The sequence below is a fragment of the Pseudorca crassidens genome, unplaced genomic scaffold (genome assembly GCF_039906515.1).
Source record: "Pseudorca crassidens isolate mPseCra1 unplaced genomic scaffold, mPseCra1.hap1 Scaffold_48, whole genome shotgun sequence".
NCBI classification, from domain to species: domain Eukaryota; kingdom Metazoa; phylum Chordata; class Mammalia; order Artiodactyla; family Delphinidae; genus Pseudorca; species Pseudorca crassidens.
This window is the reverse complement of record NW_027136300.1, coordinates 1820843-1836175: the sequence shown is the minus strand read 5'-3', so window position 1 is coordinate 1836175 and position 15333 is coordinate 1820843.

Sequence of the window (15333 nt, the reverse complement as noted above, 5' to 3'; positions counted from 1 at the left end):
TAAAAAACAAAGCAACAGAGCCTAGGGCACTTCCACTTATGGTCCTATAGCTTAGGGAAATTAAAATCAAAAAGACACAGCCACCCCAAAGTTTGGGACGCCTCTGTTGACAAGAACCTCGTTTACAGTACAAGTTCAACATCGCAGAAAGTGAAAAATGGATAAAGAAGTTGTGGTATTTACTTACAAAGCAATATCACTCAGCAATGAAATCTATGTCATCAGGCCCTTAGCAGCACAATGAGTGGATTCAGGTATGATGATTCTAACTGAAATAAGTCACACAGAAAAAGAAACATCATAAGATATCAGTAATACACGGAATGTAAACTTGGCTACACAGGAACTGAATTACAGAACAGAACAGGGTCTCAAATTTAGAAAACCAACTTATGCTTGCATAAGGGGAAAGGTGAGTTGGGGTGCTGCATAAAACCAGAGATTGAAATGAGCACAGATAAAGTTCCTTAAGCCAAATATGGAATAGACAAGAGCTACTCCTTGCTCAACGAAATGGACTCAACACTGCATATTAAACGCCTAAGAATGTAACTGACTAGTAAGTATCTTAAAACCTATGGATTGCTATGTCTCCGAAAGAGAATCAAGCATGTGTACAGGGGCATAAATGCAGCAGTGATAGGATTGGAGAGGTTCGGTGAGCAAATGAAGACCCTTTGAAGTCATATTGCATGGTACCCATTCCATGGGTTTCAACTACCCAGGTTTAAGGTATTCTTCCTTCAGCTAAAACATGCATGTGGAACCTAGAGTATGATCAACCATGTGATCGGGAGACGTGTTCAAATATGTCTCAGTTTTCATACCCTGGTACTCGGGTGCAACATTCCAGATGCTTTACTAACACTCTCCCGACTTTGAGAGTCAGTCCCTTTAACCTCCTGTTTGGCCCAGTTTGCAATTTCTGCGGAAGATGAACAGGAATAGCGAGAACCAATGAGAGACTAGCTGGAGGTGTCTGGACGGGCAAATTTAACTCTCATTTCCCACCAGGAAGAGGAATTAACCAAAGGCTCAGTGTGCCGTGCCGGAACAAGTTTAGGGCCTGAAGCCATCTTGCGGTGTTGCGGCCAGGTCACAAGAAAGCGAGTTGAAGAAAGGAGCTCAGGGGCACTGTAATTCACAAACCTGCAGAGTTATAAATGACAGCTATCGTCCAAAAATATACTGAAGTAAGGCTGCCAAGAGGACTTGAAAGCGGGGCAGAATTGCAGGAAACCGATTTCAGGAGGTAGACTGGAATTGCATTGAAAGCATAGGAAACGAGGCAGAATGTCCACAATGATGCACTTGGCCAAAAAGTGCATATGCGTTTTTTCCTGAATATATTCAGGAAAAAACGCATAAGCCCTTTTTGGCCAACCAAGCAAGCTTGCAAAGGAAATCTGCACTACAATGAAGTCTCACTTCCCCCCGGTCAAAAGGGCCATCTGAAAAAAGTGTAAAATCCAGAAAGGCAGGACAGGCCATGGAGAACTGGGAGCCTTGTTATGCTGATGGGCGGGATGTAAATTGCCAACAGACACTCGGGAGAAGTGTATGGTGTTTCCTGAAACATCTAAAAAACAAAGCAACAGAGCCTAGGGCACTTCCACTTATGGTCCTATAGCTTAGGGAAATTAAAATCAAAAAGACACAGCCACCCCAAAGTTTGGGACGCCTCTGTTTACAAGAACCTCGTTTACCGTACAAGTTCAATATCACAGAAAGTGAAAAATGGATAAAGAACTTGTGGTACTTACGTACAATGCAGTATCACTCAGCAATGAAATCTATGTCATCAGGCCCGTAGCAGCATAATGAGTGGATTCAGGTACGATGATTCTAACTGAAATAAGTCACACAGAAAAAGAAACATCATAAGATATCACTAATACATGGAATGTAAACTTGGCTACACAGGAACTGAATTCCAAAACAGAACAGGGTCTCAAATTTAGAAAACCTACTTATGCTTGCTTAAGGGTAAAGGTGAGTTGGGGTGCTGCATAAAACCAGAGATTGAAATGAGCACAGATAAAGTTCCTTAAGCCAAATATGGAATAGACAAGAGCTACTCCTTGCTCAACGAAATGGACTCAACACCGCATATTAAACGCCTAAGAATGTACCTGACTACTAAGTATCTTAAAACCTATGGATTGCTATGTCTCCAAAAGAGAATCAAGCGTGTGTACAGGGGCATAAACGCAGCAGTGATAGGATTGGAGAGGTTCGGTGAGCAAATGAAGACCCTTTGAAGTCATATTGCATGGTACCCATTACACGGGTCTCAACTCTCCAGGTTTAAGGGATTCTTCCTTCAGCTAAAACATGCATGTGGAACCCAGAGTATGATCAACCGTGTGAACGGGAGACGTGTTCATATATGTCTCAGTTTTCCTCCCCTGGTACTCGGGTGCAACATTCCAGACGCTTTACTAACACTCTCCCCACTTGGAGAGTCAGCGCCTTTAACCTCCTGTTTGGCCCAGTTTGCAATTTCTGCGGAAGATGAACAGGAATAGGGAGAACCAATGAGAGACTAGCTGGAGGTGTCTGGACGGGCAAATTTAACTCTCATTTCCCACCAGGAAGAGGAAATAACCAAAGGCTCAGCGTGCCGTGCCGGAACCAGATTAGGGCCTGAAGCCATCCTGCGGTGTTGCGGCCAGCTCAAAAGAAAGCGAGTTGAAGAAAGGAGTTCAGGGGCACTGTAATTCACAAACCTGCAGAGTTATAAATCACAGCTATCGTCCAAAAATATACTGAAGTAAGGCTGCCAAGAGGACTTGAAAGCGGGGCAGAATTGCAGGAAACCGATTTCAGGAGGTAGACTGGAATTGCATTGAAAGCATAGGAAAAGAGGCAGAACGTCCACAATGATGCACTTGGCCGAAAAGGGCGTATGCGTTTTTTCCTGAATATATTCAGGAAAAAACGCATTCGCCCTTTTTGGCCAACCAAGCAAGCTTGCAAAGGAAATCTGCACTACAATGAAGTCTCACTTCCCCCCGGTCAAAAGGGCCATCTGAAAAAAGTGTAAAATCCAGAAAGGCAGGACAGGCCATGGAGAACTGGGAGCCTTGTTATGCTGATGGGCGGGATGTAAATTGCCAACAGACACTCGGGAGAAGTGTATGGTGTTTCCTGAAACATCTAAAAAACAAAGCAACAGAGCCTAGGGCACTTCCACTTATGGTCCTATAGCTTAGGGAAATTAAAATCAAAAAGACACAGCCACCCCAAAGTTTGGGACGCCTCTGTTGACAAGAACCTCGTTTACAGTACAAGTTCAACATCGCAGAAAGTGAAAAATGGATAAAGAAGTTGTGGTATTTACTTACAAAGCAATATCACTCAGCAATGAAATCTATGTCATCAGGCCCTTAGCAGCACAATGAGTGGATTCAGGTATGATGATTCTAACTGAAATAAGTCACACAGAAAAAGAAACATCATAAGATATCAGTAATACACAGAATGTAAACTTGGCTACACAGGAACTGAATTACAGAACAGAACAGGGTCTCAAATTTAGAAAACCAACTTATGCTTGCATAAGGGGAAAGGTGAGTTGGGGTGCTGCATAAAACCAGAGATTGAAATGAGCACAGATAAAGTTCCTTAAGCCAAATATGGAATAGACAAGAGCTACTCCTTGCTCAACGAAATGGACTCAACACTGCATATTAAACGCCTAAGAATGTAACTGACTAGTAAGTATCTTAAAACCTATGGATTGCTATGTCTCCGAAAGAGAATCAAGCATGTGTACAGGGGCATAAATGCAGCAGTGATAGGATTGGAGAGGTTCGGTGAGCAAATGAAGACCCTTTGAAGTCATATTGCATGGTACCCATTCCATGGGTTTCAACTACCCAGGTTTAAGGTATTCTTCCTTCAGCTAAAACATGCATGTGGAACCTAGAGTATGATCAACCATGTGATCGGGAGACGTGTTCAAATATGTCTCAGTTTTCATACCCTGGTACTCGGGTGCAACATTCCAGATGCTTTACTAACACTCTCCCGACTTTGAGAGTCAGTCCCTTTAACCTCCTGTTTGGCCCAGTTTGCAATTTCTGCGGAAGATGAACAGGAATAGCGAGAACCAATGAGAGACTAGCTGGAGGTGTCTGGACGGGCAAATTTAACTCTCATTTCCCACCAGGAAGAGGAATTAACCAAAGGCTCAGTGTGCCGTGCCGGAACAAGTTTAGGGCCTGAAGCCATCTTGCGGTGTTGCGGCCAGGTCACAAGAAAGCGAGTTGAAGAAAGGAGCTCAGGGGCACTGTAATTCACAAACCTGCAGAGTTATAAATGACAGCTATCGTCCAAAAATATACTGAAGTAAGGCTGCCAAGAGGACTTGAAAGCGGGGCAGAATTGCAGGAAACCGATTTCAGGAGGTAGACTGGAATTGCATTGAAAGCATAGGAAACGAGGCAGAATGTCCACAATGATGCACTTGGCCAAAAAGTGCATATGCGTTTTTTCCTGAATATATTCAGGAAAAAACGCATAAGCCCTTTTTGGCCAACCAAGCAAGCTTGCAAAGGAAATCTGCACTACAATGAAGTCTCACTTCCCCCCGGTCAAAAGGGCCATCTGAAAAAAGTGTAAAATCCAGAAAGGCAGGACAGGCCATGGAGAACTGGGAGCCTTGTTATGCTGATGGGCGGGATGTAAATTGCCAACAGACACTCGGGAGAAGTGTATGGTGTTTCCTGAAACATCTAAAAAACAAAGCAACAGAGCCTAGGGCACTTCCACTTATGGTCCTATAGCTTAGGGAAATTAAAATCAAAAAGACACAGCCACCCCAAAGTTTGGGACGCCTCTGTTTACAAGAACCTCGTTTACCGTACAAGTTCAATATCACAGAAAGTGAAAAATGGATAAAGAACTTGTGGTACTTACGTACAATGCAGTATCACTCAGCAATGAAATCTATGTCATCAGGCCCGTAGCAGCATAATGAGTGGATTCAGGTACGATGATTCTAACTGAAATAAGTCACACAGAAAAAGAAACATCATAAGATATCACTAATACATGGAATGTAAACTTGGCTACACAGGAACTGAATTCCAAAACAGAACAGGGTCTCAAATTTAGAAAACCTACTTATGCTTGCTTAAGGGTAAAGGTGAGTTGGGGTGCTGCATAAAACCAGAGATTGAAATGAGCACAGATAAAGTTCCTTAAGCCAAATATGGAATAGACAAGAGCTACTCCTTGCTCAACGAAATGGACTCAACACCGCATATTAAACGCCTAAGAATGTACCTGACTACTAAGTATCTTAAAACCTATGGATTGCTATGTCTCCAAAAGAGAATCAAGCGTGTGTACAGGGGCATAAACGCAGCAGTGATAGGATTGGAGAGGTTCGGTGAGCAAATGAAGACCCTTTGAAGTCATATTGCATGGTACCCATTACACGGGTCTCAACTCTCCAGGTTTAAGGGATTCTTCCTTCAGCTAAAACATGCATGTGGAACCCAGAGTATGATCAACCGTGTGAACGGGAGACGTGTTCATATATGTCTCAGTTTTCCTCCCCTGGTACTCGGGTGCAACATTCCAGACGCTTTACTAACACTCTCCCCACTTGGAGAGTCAGCGCCTTTAACCTCCTGTTTGGCCCAGTTTGCAATTTCTGCGGAAGATGAACAGGAATAGCGAGAACCAATGAGAGACTAGCTGGAGGTGTCTGGACGGGCAAATTTAACTCTCATTTCCCACCAGGAAGAGGAAATAACCAAAGGCTCAGCGTGCCGTGCCGGAACCAGATTAGGGCCTGAAGCCATCCTGCGGTGTTGCGGCCAGCTCAAAAGAAAGCGAGTTGAAGAAAGGAGTTCAGGGGCACTGTAATTCACAAACCTGCAGAGTTATAAATCACAGCTATCGTCCAAAAATATACTGAAGTAAGGCTGCCAAGAGGACTTGAAAGCGGGGCAGAATTGCAGGAAACCGATTTCAGGAGGTAGACTGGAATTGCATTGAAAGCATAGGAAAAGAGGCAGAACGTCCACAATGATGCACTTGGCCGAAAAGGGCGTATGCGTTTTTTCCTGAATATATTCAGGAAAAAACGCATTCGCCCTTTTTGGCCAACCAAGCAAGCTTGCAAAGGAAATCTGCACTACAATGAAGTCTCACTTCCCCCCGGTCAAAAGGGCCATCTGAAAAAAGTGTAAAATCCAGAAAGGCAGGACAGGCCATGGAGAACTGGGAGCCTTGTTATGCTGATGGGCGGGATGTAAATTGCCAACAGACACTCGGGAGAAGTGTATGGTGTTTCCTGAAACATCTAAAAAACAAAGCAACAGAGCCTAGGGCACTTCCACTTATGGTCCTATAGATTAGGGAAATTAAAATCAAAAAGACACAGCCACCCCAAAGTTTGGGACGCCTCTGTTTACAAGAACCTCATTTACCGTACAAGTTCAATATCACAGAAAGTGAAAAATGGATAAAGAACTTGTGGTACTTACGTACAATGCAGTATCACTCAGCAATGAAATCTATGTCATCAGGCCCGTAGCAGCATAATGAGTGGATTCAGGTACGATGATTCTAACTGAAATAAGTCACACAGAAAAAGAAACATCATAAGATATCAGTAATACACGGAATGTAAACTTGGCTACACAGGAACTGAATTACAGAACAGAACAGGGTCTCAAATTTAGAAAACCAACTTATGCTTGCTTAAGGGTAAAGGTGAGTTGGGGTGCTGCATAAAACCACAGATTGAAATGAGCACAGATAAAGTTCCTTAAGCCAAATATGGAATAGACAAGAGCTACTCCTTGCTCAACGAAATGGACTCAACACCGCATATTAAATGCCTAAGAATGTACCTGACTAGTAAGTATCTTAAAACCTATGGATTGCTATGTCTCCAAAAGGGAATCAAGCGTGTGTACAGGGGCATAAATGCAGCAATGATAGGATTGGAGAGGTTCGGTGAGCAAATGAAGACCCTTTGAAGTCATATTGCATGGTACCCATTACACGGGTCTCAACTCTCCATGTTTAAGGTATTCTTCCTTCAGCTAAAACATGCATGTGGAACCCAGAGTATGATCAACCGTGTGAACGGGAGACGTGTTCAAATATGTCTCAGTTTTCCTCCCCTGGTACTCGGGTGCAACATTCCAGACGCTTTACTAACACCCTCCCGACTTGGAGAGTCAGTCCCTTCAACCTCCTGTTTGGCCCAGTTTGCAATTTCTGCGGAAGATGAACAGGAATAGCGAGAACCAATGAGAGACTAGCTGGAGGTGTATGGACAGGCAAATTTAACTCTCATTTCCCACCAGGAAGAGGAATTAACCAAAGGCTCAGCGTGCCGTGCCGGAACCAGATTAGGGCCTGAAGCCATCCTGCGGTGTTGCGGCCAGCTCAAAAGAAAGCGAGTTGAAGAAAGGAGCTCAGGGGCACTGTAATTCACAAACCTGCAGAGTTATAAATGACAGCTATCGTCCAAAAATATACTGAAGTAAGGCTGCCAAGAGGACTTGAAAGCGGGGCAGAATTGCAGGAAACCGATTTCAGGAGGTAGACTGGAATTGCATTGAAAGCATAGGAAAAGAGGCAGAACGTCCACAATGATGCACTTGGCCAAAAAGGGCGTATGCGTTTTTTCCTGAATATATTCAGGAAAAAACGCATACGCCCTTTTTGGCCAACCAAGCAAGCTTGCAAAGGAAATCTGCACTACAATGAAGTCTCACTTCCCCCCGGTCAAAAGGGCCATCTGAAAAAAGTGTAAAATCCAGAAAGGCAGGACAGACCATGGAGAACTGGGAGCCTTGTTATGCTGATGGGCGGGATGTAAATTGCCAACAGACACTCGGGAGAAGTGTATGGTGTTTCCTGAAACATCTAAAAAACAAAGCAACAGAGCCTAGGGCACTTCCACTTATGGTCCTATAGCTTAGGGAAATTAAAATCAAAAAGACACAGCCACCCCAAAGTTTGGGACGCCTCTGTTTACAAGAACCTCGTTTACAGTACAAGTTCAACATCGCAGAAAGTGAAAAATGGATAAAGAAGTTGTGGTATTTACTTACAAAGCAATATCACTCTGCAATGATATCTATGTCATCAGGCCCTGAGCAGCACAATGAGTGGATTCAGGTATGATGATTCTAACTGAAATAAGTCACACAGAAAAAGAAACATCATAAGATATCAGTAATACACGGAATGTAAACTTGGCTACACAGGAACTGAATTACAGAACAGAACAGGGTCTCAAATTTAGAAAACCAACTTATGCTTGCTTAAGGGGAAAGGTGAGTTGGGGTGCTGCATAAAACCAGAGATTGAAATGAGCACAGATAAAGTTCCTTAAGCCAAATATGGAATAGACAAGAGCTACTCCTTGCTCAACGAAATGGACTCAACAGCGCATATTAAACGCCTAAGAATGTACCTGACTAGTAAGTATCTTAAAACCTATGGATTGCTATGTCTCCGAAAGAGAATCAAGCATGTGTCCAGGGGCAAAAACGCAGCAGTGATAGGATTGGAGAGGTTCGGTGAGCAAATGAAGACCCTTTGAAGTCATATTGCATGGTACCCATTCCACGGGTTTCAACTACCCAGGTTTAAGGTATTCTTCCTTCAGCTAAAACATGCATGTGGAACCTAGAGTATGATCAACCATGTGATCGGGAGACGTGTTCAAATATGTCTCAGTTTTCGTACCCTGGTACTCGGGTGCAACATTCCAGACGCTTTACTAACACCCTCCCGACTTGGAGAGTCAGTCCCTTTAACCTCCTGTTTGGCCCAGTTTGCAATTTCTGCGGAAGATGAACAGGAATAGCGAGAACCAATGAGAGACTAGCTGGAGGTGTCTGGACGGGCAAATTTAACTCTCATTTCCCACCAGGAAGAGGAATTAACCAAAGGCTCAGCGTGCCGTGCCGGAACCAGATTAGGGCCTGAAGCCATCCTGCGGTGTTGCGGCCAGCTCAAAAGAAAGCGAGTTGAAGAAAGGAGCTCAGGGGCACTGTAATTCACAAACCTGCAGAGTTATAAATGACAGCTATCGTCCAAAAATATACTGAAGTAAGGCTGCCAAGAGGACTTGAAAGCGGGGCAGAATTGCAGGAAACCGATTTCAGGAGGTAGACTGGAATTGCATTGAAAGCATAGGAAAAGAGGCAGAACGTCCACAATGATGCACTTGGCCAAAAAGGGCGTATGCGTTTTTTCCTGAATATATTCAGGAAAAAACGCATACGCCCTTTTTGGCCAACCAAGCAAGCTTGCAAAGGAAATCTGCACTACAATGAAGTCTCACTTCCCCCCGGTCAAAAGGGCCATCTGAAAAATGTGTAAAATCCAGAAAGGCAGGACAGGCCATGGAGAACTGGGAGCCTTGTTATGCTGATGGGCGGGATGTAAATTGCCAACAGACACTCGGGAGAAGTGTATGGTGTTTCCTGAAACATCTAAAAAACAAAGCAACAGAGCCTAGGGCACTTCCACTTATGGTCCTATAGCTTAGGGAAATTAAAATCAAAAAGACACAGCCACCCCAAACATTGGGACGCCTCTGTTTACAAGAACCTCGTTTACAGTACAAGTTCAACATCGCAGAAAGTGAAAAATGGATAAAGAAGTTGTGGTATTTACTTACAAAGCAATATCACTCAGCAATGAAATCTATGTCATCAGGCCCTTAGCAGCACAATGAGTGGATTCAGGTATGATGATTCTAACTGAAATAAGTCACACAGAAAAAGAAACATCATAAGATATCAGTAATACACGGAATGTAAACTTGGCTACACAGGAACTGAATTACAGAACAGAACAGGGTCTCAAATTTAGAAAACCAACTTATGCTTTCTTAAGGGTAAAGGTGACTTGGGGTGCTGCATAAAACCAGAGATTGAAATGAGCACAGATAAAGTTCCTTAAGCCAAATATGGAATAGACAAGAGCTACTCCTTGCTCAAAGAAATGGACTCAACACCGCATATTAAACGCCTAAGAATGTACCTGACTAGTAAGTATCTTAAAACCTATGGATTGCTATGTCTCCGAAAGAGAATCAAGCATGTGTACAGGGGCATAAACGCAGCAGTGATAGGATTGGAGAGGTTCGGTGAGCAAATGAAGACCCTTTGAAGTCATATTGCATGGTACCCATTCCACGGGTTTCAACTACCCAGGTTTAAGGTATTCTTCCTTCAGCTAAAACATGCATGTGGAACCTAGAGTCTGATCAACCATGTGATCGGGAGACGTGTTCAAATATGTCTCAGTTTTCGTACCCTGGTACTCGGGTGCAACATTCCAGACGCTTTACTAACACCCTCCCGACTTGGAGAGTCAGTCCCTTTAACCTCCTGTTTGGCCCAGTTTGCAATTTCTGCGGAAGATGAACAGGAATAGCGAGAACCAATGAGAGACTAGCTGGAGGTGTCTGGACGGGCAAATTTAACTCTCATTTCCCACCAGGAAGAGGAATTAACCAAAGGCTCAGCGTGCCGTGCCGGAACCAGATTAGGGCCTGAAGCCATCCTGCGGTGTTGCGGCCAGCTCAAAAGAAAGCGAGTTGAAGAAAGGAGCTCAGGGGCACTGTAATTCACAAACCTGCAGAGTTATAAATGACAGCTATCGTCCAAAAATATACTGAAGTAAGGCTGCCAAGAGGACTTGAAAGCGGGGCAGAATTGCAGGAAACCGATTTCAGGAGGTAGACTGGAATTGCATTGAAAGCATAGGAAAAGAGGCAGAACGTCCACAATGATGCACTTGGCCAAAAAGGGCGTATGCGTTTTTTCCTGAATATATTCAGGAAAAAACGCATACGCCCTTTTTGGCCAACCAAGCAAGCTTGCAAAGGAAATCTGCACTACAATGAAGTCTCACTTCCCCCCGGTCAAAAGGGCCATCTGAAAAAAGTGTAAAATCCAGAAAGGCAGGACAGGCCATGGAGAACTGGGAGCCTTGTTATGCTGATGGGCGGGATGTAAATTGCCAACAGACACTCGGGAGAAGTGTATGGTGTTTCCTGAAACATCTAAAAAACAAAGCAACAGAGCCTAGGGCACTTCCACTTATGGTCCTATAGCTTAGGGAAATTAAAATCAAAAAGACACAGCCACCCCAAAGTTTGGGACGCCTCTGTTTACAAGAACCTCGTTTACAGTACAAGTTCAACATCGCAGAAAGTGAAAAATGGATAAAGAAGTTGTGGTATTTACTTACAAAGCAATATCACTCTGCAATGATATCTATGTCATCAGGCCCTGAGCAGCACAATGAGTGGATTCAGGTATGATGATTCTAACTGAAATAAGTCACACAGAAAAAGAAACATCATAAGATATCAGTAATACACGGAATGTAAACTTGGCTACACAGGAACTGAATTACAGAACAGAACAGGGTCTCAAATTTAGAAAACCAACTTATGCTTGCTTAAGGGGAAAGGTGAGTTGGGGTGCTGCATAAAACCAGAGATTGAAATGAGCACAGATAAAGTTCCTTAAGCCAAATATGGAATAGACAAGAGCTACTCCTTGCTCAACGAAATGGACTCAACAGCGCATATTAAACGCCTAAGAATGTATCTGACTAGTAAGTATCTTAAAACCTATGGATTGCTATGTCTCCGAAAGAGAATCAAGCATGTGTCCAGGGGCAAAAACGCAGCAGTGATAGGATTGGAGAGGTTCGGTGAGCAAATGAAGACCCTTTGAAGTCATATTGCATGGTACCCATTCCACGGGTTTCAACTACCCAGGTTTAAGGTATTCTTCCTTCAGCTAAAACATGCATGTGGAACCTAGAGTCTGATCAACCATGTGATCGGGAGACGTGTTCAAATATGTCTCAGTTTTCGTACCCTGGTACTCGGGTGCAACATTCCAGACGCTTTACTAACACCCTCCCGACTTGGAGAGTCAGTCCCTTTAACCTCCTGTTTGGCCCAGTTTGCAATTTCTGCGGAAGATGAACAGGAATAGCGAGAACCAATGAGAGACTAGCTGGAGGTGTCTGGACGGGCAAATTTAACTCTCATTTCCCACCAGGAAGAGGAATTAACCAAAGGCTCAGCGTGCCGTGCCGGAACCAGATTAGGGCCTGAAGCCATCCTGCGGTGTTGCGGCCAGCTCAAAAGAAAGCGAGTTGAAGAAAGGAGCTCAGGGGCACTGTAATTCACAAACCTGCAGAGTTATAAATGACAGCTATCGTCCAAAAATATACTGAAGTAAGGCTGCCAAGAGGACTTGAAAGCGGGGCAGAATTGCAGGAAACCGATTTCAGGAGGTAGACTGGAATTGCATTGAAAGCATAGGAAAAGAGGCAGAACGTCCACAATGATGCACTTGGCCAAAAAGGGCGTATGCGTTTTTTCCTGAATATATTCAGGAAAAAACTCATACGCACTTTTTGGCCAACCAAGCAAGCTTGCAAAGGAAATCTGCACTACAATGAAGTCTCACTTCCCCCCGGTCAAAAGGGCCATCTGAAAAAAGTGTAAAATCCAGAAAGGCAGGACAGGCCATGGAGAACTGGGAGCCTTGTTATGCTGATGGGCGGGATGTAAATTGCCAACAGACACTCGGGAGAAGTGTATGGTGTTTCCTGAAACATCTAAAAAACAAAGCAACAGAGCCTAGGGCACTTCCACTTATGGTCCTATAGATTAGGGAAATTAAAATCAAAAAGACACAGCCACCCCAAAGTTTGGGAGGCCTCTGTTTACAAGAACCTCGTTTACAGTACAAGTTCAACATCGCAGAAAGTGAAAAATGGATAAAGAAGTTGTGGTATTTACTTACAAAGCAATATCACTCTGCAATGAAATCTATGTCATCAGGCCCTTAGCAGCACAATGAGTGGATTCAGGTATGATGATTCTAACTGAAATAAGTCACACAGAAAAAGAAACATCATAAGATATCAGTAATACACGGAATGTAAACTTGGCTACACAGGAACTGAATTACAGAACAGAACAGGGTCTCAAATTTAGAAAACCAACTTATGCTTGCTTAAGGGTAAAGGTGAGTTGGGGTGCTGCATAAAACCAGAGATTGAAATGAGCACAGATAAAGTTCCTTAAGCCAAATATGGAATAGACAAGAGCTACTCCTTGCTCAAAGAAATGGACTCAACACCGCATATTAAACGCCTAAGAATGTACCTGACTAGTAAGTATCTTAAAACCTATGGATTGCTATGTCTCCGAAAGAGAATCAAGCATGTGTCCAGGGGCATAAACGCAGCAGTGATAGGATTGGAGAGGTTCGGTGAGCAAATGAAGACCCTCTGAAGTCATATTGCATGGTACCCATTCCACGGGTTTCAACTACCCAGGTTTAAGGTATTCTTCCTTCAGCTAAAACATGCATGTGGAACCTAGAGTCTGATCAACCATGTGATCGGGAGACGTGTTCAAATATGTCTCAGTTTTCATACCCTGGTACTCGGGTGCAACATTCCAGATGCTTTACTAACACCCTCCCGACTTGGAGAGTCAGTCCCTTTAACCTCCTGTTTGGCCCAGTTTGCAATTTCTGCGGAAGATGAACAGGAATAGCGAGAACCAATGAGAGACTAGCTGGAGGTGTCTGGACGGGCAAATTTAACTCTCATTTCCCACCAGGAAGAGGAATTAACCAAAGGCTCAGCGTGCCGTGCCGGAACCAGATTAGGGCCTGAAGCCATCCTGCGGTGTTGCGGCCAGCTCAAAAGAAAGCGAGTTGAAGAAAGGAGCTCAGGGGCACTGTAATTCACAAACCTGCAGAGTTATAAATGACAGCTATCGTCCAAAAATATACTGAAGTAAGGCTGCCAAGAGGACTTGAAAGCGGGGCAGAATTGCAGGAAACCGATTTCAGGAGGTAGACTGGAATTGCATTGAAAGCATAGGAAAAGAGGCAGAACGTCCACAATGATGCACTTGGCCAAAAAGGGCGTATGCGTTTTTTCCTGAATATATTCAGGAAAAAACGCATACGCCCTTTTTGGCCAACCAAGCAAGCTTGCAAAGGAAATCTGCACTACAATGAAGTCTCACTTCCCCCCGGTCAAAAGGGCCATCTGAAAAAAGTGTAAAATCCAGAAAGGCAGGACAGGCCATGGAGAACTGGGAGCCTTGTTATGCTGATGGGCGGGATGTAAATTGCCAACAGACACTCGGGAGAAGTGTATGGTGTTTCCTGAAACATCTAAAAAACAAAGCAACAGAGCCTAGGGCACTTCCACTTATGGTCCTATAGCTTAGGGAAATTAAAATCAAAAAGACACAGCCACCCCAAAGTTTGGGATGCCTCTGTTTACAAGAACCTCGTTTACAGTACAAGTTCAACATCGCAGAAAGTGAAAAATGGATAAAGAAGTTGTGGTATTTACTTACAAAGCAATATCACTCTGCAATGAAATCTATGTCATCAGGCCCTTAGCAGCACAATGAGTGGATTCAGGTATGATGATTCTAACTGAAATAAGTCACACAGAAAAAGAAACATCATAAGATATCAGTAATACACGGAATGTAAACTTGGCTACACAGGAACTGAATTACAGAACAGAACAGGGTCTCAAATTTAGAAAACCAACTTATGCTTGCTTAAGGGGAAAGGTGAGTTGGGGTGCTGCATAAAACCAGAGATTGAAATGAGCACAGATAAAGTTCCTTAAGCCAAATATGGAATAGACAAGAGCTACTCCTTGCTCAACGAAATGGACTCAACACCGCATATTAAACGCCTAAGAATGTACCTGACTAGTAAGTATCTTAAAACCTATGGATTGCTATGTCTCCGAAAGAGAATCAAGCATGTGTACAGGGGCATAAACGCAGCAGTGATAGGATTGGAGAGGTTCGGTGAGCAAATGAAGACCCTTTGAAGTCATATTGCATGGTACCCATTCCACGGGTTTCAACTACCCAGGTTTAAGGTATTCTTCCTTCAGGTAAAACATGCATGTGGAACCTAGAGTATGATCAACCATGTGATCGGGAGACGTGTTCAAATATGTCTCAGTTTTCGTACCCTGGTACTCGGGTGCAACATTCCAGACGCTTTACTAACACCCTCCCGACTTGGAGAGTCAGTCCCTTTAACCTCCTGTTTGGCCCAGTTTGCAATTTCTGCGGAAGATGAACAGGAATAGCGAGAACCAATGAGAGACTAGCTGGAGGTGTCTGGACGGGCAAATTTAACTCTCATTTCCCACCAGGAAGAGGAATTAACCAAAGGCTCAGCGTGCCGTGCCGGAACCAGATTAGGGCCTGAAGCCATCCTGCGGTGTTGCGGCCAGCTCAAAAGAAAGCGAGTT